Source organism: Enoplosus armatus, chromosome 17, assembly GCF_043641665.1.
Source record: "Enoplosus armatus isolate fEnoArm2 chromosome 17, fEnoArm2.hap1, whole genome shotgun sequence".
In the NCBI taxonomy this organism is placed as follows: domain Eukaryota; kingdom Metazoa; phylum Chordata; class Actinopteri; order Centrarchiformes; family Enoplosidae; genus Enoplosus; species Enoplosus armatus.
The window spans coordinates 4,869,847-4,877,359 of NC_092196.1; positions in this window are offsets into that span (position 1 = coordinate 4,869,847).

Genomic DNA, 7,513 nt, shown 5'->3' on the forward strand with positions numbered 1-7,513 from the left:
CAACACAAACAAATCCCATAAACTGTATTAACGTTATTTAATTAAACTATAAACGGACTATAAAATCAGGAATAACATTTCTAACACAATAATGCACAAGACTTCATCCTAAAACCAACATAAATGGCACCTTAAAACAACCCAGGAGCCATCCAAAACCACAAAAATAAATAACACCAATCAAAAACAATATTTTCTAATGAGACTAATACTTCCCCCAGCATTACATGTTAAAGGGAGGAATGTGTTTTGATTAATAACTGATTAATCATTTCCTGCCACCCTCTCTCCGCTACACCTACGAAAAGTAGTTCTAGTCTTTTTTTTATTCAAGGCAGAAGATCTCTGTTGAAGAACCCATTGTTTTCTCTTTGCTGTATTCAAAGTTCTTCAAAGCACCACTGGATGGCTCTAGTTAACAAACAGCTGATGCACAACTAGCTGCCCCTTACACTGGCCATGACAGGTGTTTTGTATAATCTTTCTAAAAAGACGTATTCACTGAGTAGCCAGAATGTGAGTTTTAAAACAGCAGGAATAATATAAATCAATTCTTTAGTTTACAGTTGGCATTTTTTTTAATTCAATATGTGACACCTCCTGTGATACAATGTTCCACAGTGAGTCTTTTTTCTTGTAGTAAGGACTACCAGACTGTCTTGGGCATTATCAAAAGGCCTCTAGTGTGGGAACCTATTGAGCAGTTCACATTGGTTTGTGATTCACAACTTAGGAAAGACTTTAGCAGGTTTCTGTCAGAAGCCTCTCTCTCGCATTAATAACATGCTGTAACTCACGTACTCCCTTTCCTCAGTGATCTGCATATCTCCCTGTCCACACGTCTCCTTCCTGCGGTCTTTGTGGCAGTCACAAATCAAACTCAGCGGCCAATCACAGTCAAACACTGCCCACAGCTTCCTGTTTGCTCTGGCAAACCCGACCCATGTGTACCAAGTCCACTATGCTTGTTGAACACCTGCGTAAGATGAAACATCTGCTTTTCTTCCGGTCTTTCCCATCCAAAACCAGTCTGGTCACAGCACCATTTTATATCTGGCTTTACCAAATTTGTCTGGCCCAGAGTTCCTGTTTTTCTAGATGGTTTCCTAGCCAGAGGAATGCACATGTTTACCCATTCCCCTCCACCAGCTGTTATTATAACTCATACCTCAATCACACCAACTCCTGTTATCTCTCAGTTGATTATAGTTGAACTTTGATTATGTATTTTTATCATTTCATTTCATCTGTTTGTACATGTTTATCTCGTTCTGTTAAGGCCCACAGCGTGCCAGTGGAAACACAGTTTTTAATTGAGGTAAAATGTCTATCTCCAGTCCTATGAGGGCAGTTGTGTATATGTTTGCTTCAGGAGAGGAAAAAGCTGGATGGGGGGGTCTTAAGTTGAACAACCCCGCACTGGATTAAGACACCTGGGAGGAAGTGAGGTTCATGACTCGGGTAGAGGGGGGGGGGCTCAGAGGATAAGTTAGTCACCCACTAAGGGATAGGTCAGGGCTGACTAATGCTTGAGTGGAAGGAGGTGTGGTAGGGGCTCTGGCGAGGCAAAGCTCGAGCGGAGGCTGACTATTTTTGGCCAGCTCCTCTTCCTCCACGCTAATTCCTCTTTTCACCCGTTCTCTCTTTCCTTATTCCCCAGATGCGTTTCCTTCCTGAAAGTCAAAAGGCTTTACTTCTCCTCTTTTCCAACCCCACACTGACGCACTTGCATCCCTCTGGGGGGAACTAGGAGGGTGGAGGTGGGAGGGCCAGCAGCTAAGATTGAGTAATTATTCCTTTTTTTGAAGCTTGTGGTTTTCTTGTTTGGAAAAAAAACAAGGATAGTTCCTTTTTTTAAAATCTTTAAGTGCAAAGACCAAACTAACTAACTATTGCATTCTACCTCCTTCCTGAAAGCATATCTACAAGGACATGTGGTTTTGTGAAATTCTTCTGAATAGTAGATTAAAACTACATGTTTCACACTTTTGCTTTTATTTATTAAAGTCCCTCTCCACAAAAATGTGTTTTTCTTATGGTTACATCACTTGGATGTTTGAGCTCCACTGTGCAGAGTTTGACACTAGAAGGCCGTTTTCACATTCATCTGCTGAAGGGGGGTAAATTCCTCTGTGCTCACCTTAAATCTCAGTTTAACATCCAGTATGCAACTTCAACAAGTGTGAGCGTCCAGTGCATACACACTGATAATGGACCTTTCTGTGAAGTAGGAGATATCTTGTGTCTAGCCCCGGAAAATTTGGCTTTTTAACAGTTAAGAACTCTTTCATCTGCTTCATTAGGACTGTGTGGGTGTGGTTTCATTCGATTTGTAGACAGCAGCCAAACGACCCACCAACTGTCATCAGTTTGTGATTCAAATGTTGAATTAGAATCCTGATTGGAGCACGAGAGCACATGACATCACCTTTTCCAGATAAACCCCGCCCACTCCAAACCAGTGAGTAGAGCACAGAGAAAAACAGAAATACAGAAAATCTCTAAAAAACTAAAAACTAAAAGTGTTCTAACTTTGGCAGAACATAGTGTGTTCATGTAGGATCTCATCCCTTATAGTAAGAAGCTGATTGAGAAAATTAGTTTTCAGGACCTTTAAGAATTTGTAATTGAACTTCTTGTGTGAAATATATAAGACACAACTTATTATTCCAAGTGTTTTTATGTGTCTTAAAACAAGTCTGGTGTGGGATCTAACTGCACAATGGCCTTATATTTGTCCCCTAGGTCCTCATTTTCAGGTTATAGTTCAGCCATGAAAGTCACCAACAAGTTGTGAAAACCTCATGCCAATAAGGCCCCCACATACTTAAGTTTGAATGAACTATGTGGTGTGGAGAGACAAAGAAAGACTGCACCTTTAAGTGAAGGAATGCCAGCGATGTGCGGCTGTGCCCAGGCATTTGGAGCTGGAATGTGTTGGACTGCTGGCAGCGGTTTTATTTCCCCTGCAGCTTTCCCAGGTGTTATAGGGAAAGGAAAACAACAAAACCATGGAACAAAGATGGACAGGCCACGAATAAAAAAAGAGGGCGTGGGGCTGTAGGTGAAAAACACCCACGAGTCTGATCAGAAAGCCCCTTTCTAGACATGAGGTCACCTATATAGGTACATGCTGTCAAAACATATAAAACAGAGGATGGAAAAACAGAGATTTATGACCCTCACTGCCTTATCAGCTGTCTTTGGTAAGGGCAGGTAGTCAATAATAACCTCCCCTCTGGAACCTGGCAGGGAGTGTCCATTTTGAAATACATGGCACGCCAATACAGACAGGTTGTTGACCTTTAAAAACCAGTTCTGAAATCTCAGTTGAATTATAGCATTCAGCACTTGTTGGTTGAACACATTTCTCCGACACGAGGGAATATACGGCCAGTTAGTTCAGCTCTCCTCTGGTGACTCAGTGATTGTTGTGTCTGTGCCACTTAAAAACAGCAGCAGTTTTACTCACGTTATGTAACAGGCACTAAATGACCCTCATACTTATTGATCTAAATCTTAACATGACTCATGGCAGCAGCGGAAACTCAGGCTTGACCCCGCTGTAACATCAAACCAGAGGCTGAGGAGGAGGCGGAGGAGGGGGGGGGGGGGCGGGGATCAGCTGCGATGTGGTAGCAGGTACCCCCAACACAATCCATCATTGTCATGGTGTCTGCAAAACAGGTGTTCTCTGCTTGCTTTTACTCTCACTGCACAATTAAGTTTTGGTTTACTTCTTGTTTGTGTTTTTTAAGTGCCCATCTCAGTCCCTGCCTGTCTCGCTTTCTGTTTCGATGCCTCACCATCTCTCACACACACACACAAACAGGCAGCACATGGCCAGCGCGAGTGACTCACAGTAGTCTGGTAACAAGCGCCTCTTCTCAGGGAGAGTCCCTCCATGTGTCCTTGTGATTAGGGCCAATCCCCTTGAGTGTATCAGGTGCACTACTCCTCTGGGCAACGTGAGACTCGTTGGTTCGACAATAAAAATTAGCTCGTGCCGGAGCGCACCTGAAAGAAGACACAGACTACTAAACTTTATGAGAGCCGACACACAGCAGTAGTAGTTTCATTGCTTTTTGTTGACACAGTTTTGACACGACACTTGTGCATCTAAAAATAGAACTATTGAAGTGTATTCTATGAGACACTGGGACTCTGGAGGATGCAGCTACATGGGCTCACAGACAGTATGCAGAAGGGGTCGACCTGCCCAGAAGCAACAAGCACTGTGCCTGTCACGCACAATATGATTACAGTAAGATGAGATAGACTCGGTATTGAAAAATGTGTAATGATTTGTATTGTACGTACTTTTTCAAAACTATAAAGAAAAGTCAAGGTAAATTCCTGCACAGATGACTAATCATTCTACGACGCACTCAATGCATAAAACACAGTGCATTGACCGTGGTCGTAGCTATTTTACAACAAGAGTCTACAGCCATGCTAACGGCTCTGTGAGGCTGTAATGAGCTAAATGCTAGCGTCTCCATGCAAACAATGACAACGCTCACGTGATAATGTTAAGCAGGTATAAAGTTTACCTCATTAATGTCTTAGTTTAGTGTGTTAGAATGCTAAAATGAGCTAATAGGCACTAAACACAAAGTACAGCTGAGGATGATGGGAATGTCATGTAGTTTTGAAGGTATTTGGTCATAAACCAAAGTACTCAACAATTTTCAAGTTCATCCTGCGGGGAACGTGAATGTCTGAACCAAATTTCATGGCAATCCATCCAATAGTTGTCAAGACATTTCACTCAAAGCTACAAATGTGAACCTCATGGTGGCGCTCAGGGGGAAAGTTGGGATCACCAAAGTAGAATTCTTCCTCTGGGAACCACGAATGTCCGCACCAAAATCTTTATTTTTTTATTATGCTAAAAGCCAAAAATGTCAACCTACTCTTTGCACAACAACTAAAGTCAGAGGTCACAAAAGTCAATGGGATTTATCCTCTGGGGACCATGAATGTCTGTACAAAGCCTCATGGCAACTCATCCAATAGGTGTTGAGATATGGACCGACCAATCGACAGGCAGGTCGACATTGCAATCCACAGAGCTTGCATGGCAAAAATAAATGACATGACAATGTTATTTACTGTGTCACTACTGTTAATATCATTTATTTTAACACAGAAGGGTTACTGAGAATAATTTGGTGTGAAGTATTAAATGTACATGTTGCTATGAATTGTTAAAGCTATTATTGTTAAAGGGTCTATACAAATAAAATTGACTTTAGAGAAACTGCAGCTTTGCTCACTTTTATTCACCAGTTGTTTATACTGTACAAGCACTTTGAGGCCTGCTAATTTGTTTGTTTATGTTACTGCCATACAACGGAGGCAGTCCACATCGCTGTCAGTGCTACATAATCAAATATCACCTCCTGAAGTGTGGATTATGGAGTTTGAATATGGTGTTATTTAGTGGTCATGAATGCAATAATTACCGTGCAGAGCTAATAACAGGTTAGTGGCATGGTGCTTAAGCCTGCTCCGCCCAGCACATGTTCACAAACCAGCAAACACACCTTGTACACCCACGAATGGTAACAATAGCGGAGCGTGCAGTGTGCTCCACCTCGTCGACACCAGCCCAGTTTATCTTTCCTCCACCTTGTTTGCCTTTTCAGATACACTCCACACACCCTTCATGAGAATATTGTGTCCTACAGGGGTGCCGCGTGTGTGACGGGACTTGGTGGCGTGGTCGTGCTGGTGGTGGCTGGCTGGACTGACAGGGTGTGTGGTGAACAAGACTGGGCCTGCTGGAAGGCCTGTAATCCCAGTAAAGCGAGCCACCTATGTCAATACTGCAGAGACTGAGTGAAGTTATCGCTAAGGTAGCGCTAACTGTCAGGTTTCTCTGCCTGTGTGTGCTGCACAAGGTCAGTGTCAAAGGACAGGTTCACATTTTCACATCTTAAAACAAAGCTTACATGCCCATACGTACATTGAAAGAGTTATTGGTCCCTGCAATTGTTCCTTCTCTCCATACTGGCCCTGAAAGTCCGTTTCTAATGTGATTCCAGCTCAAGTGATGGGGGACAAAAATCCCCAGTCTGTGTAAAAGTTCAGCTGAAGCCTCATCATTCAGACTCAGACAAATCAAGAGGGGATCTTCCAAAGTGAAGTCTTTTTAGTTCATGTTAGGAAAGGTTCTCTTTACAGCCACTATAGACCACCATAGCACGATTACAGTTGCTGATACCTCTCAATGCAAATATGGGCGTGTGGGTGTTGCATTAAAATACATATCACGCCACCATACTTGACCGTTTGCTGGGTGTGAGACCAGATTCCTATGGGTTGTCAACACATGCCGAAAAAAAAAAGTCAACCACACCTTCAACCTTGCACAACTTCCCTATTCTTTTGGTCCGCACACACTCTCAGCAAACACACCCAAACAGTCTTCACCCTTTCAGTCCCTCGCTCAGTCTCCTGCGGCCAGCCCGGCTTAATTGATGCCCTTCCTCTAACAGCCGGGCTCTTGAGGGCAGAGAGTGGGTTGTCAACAAGTGTGGCCTGGGTGAAGCCGCGGCCCTTCACCCAGAGTGACACTCCACCTGACTCAGCAGCACAGAGGCACTGTTTACTGGACCTGTCCACCGCAATCAACACGCCTGCATCTGTCCTGACTGTAATTCCACTGTTAACCTCAACACTGCCGGGAGAGGAGAGACTGGACAGGGGAGGGGAGGAGAGGGGAGGGGAGGGAGATGAGCCACCCCAGCAACCCCCCCCCCCCCCCCTCCTTTGTCCTTCCTCATCCACATCAGAGTGCTTCCAGTCAGGCACGCAGGCCAACAAATTAGGCTCACACGCACAGTGCAAACGCTTATACACAGACACACACACAGCGGAAGCATCTGCATAAATTATCCCGCTGTAAATCTTAAATTGAATTGCATTTCATTTCACTCTCTGCACATAATGCACAGCAAATCAAATTAAAATTCAATATTCCAATTACTGACAAAGTTCAAATGAAAATGAAAGCTGTATTTATTTGACTATGTCGCATAACAAAGCATAATAAAAGCGAGTGCTCACTTTCCTGTTTTCTTACTGCGTTCACATGATTTAGGGTGAAAATATAAAACAATTATCCATGCATGAGTTGTAATACCTGGTATATGTTTGATTCTTTTTGATTTCGAAACTGCCTTCTTGCTGATTCGGTTTTGTACTGTCTATATGTTTATGTATGTCTGTGCTGGTTGCCCACTTGTTGCTCACCCATCTGTCTTTAGCACTGTCAGCACAAAGCTAGCGTTGACTGTCCAAACTGAGATTGATCCATTCAGACAACCACCTATAGTGACTGATCTGGACACAGGTGAACTAACTGTCCCCTCGGCTCACACACACAAGTGATGGAAGGGAAGCTCCGCAGAATGACACGCCATGAGACACCGGCGGGTGACGACCTGAAAGAGTGAAAGCTGCTGACCCCACATGTTGTCTCATTTCTTAAGAATCCGTCATCCAG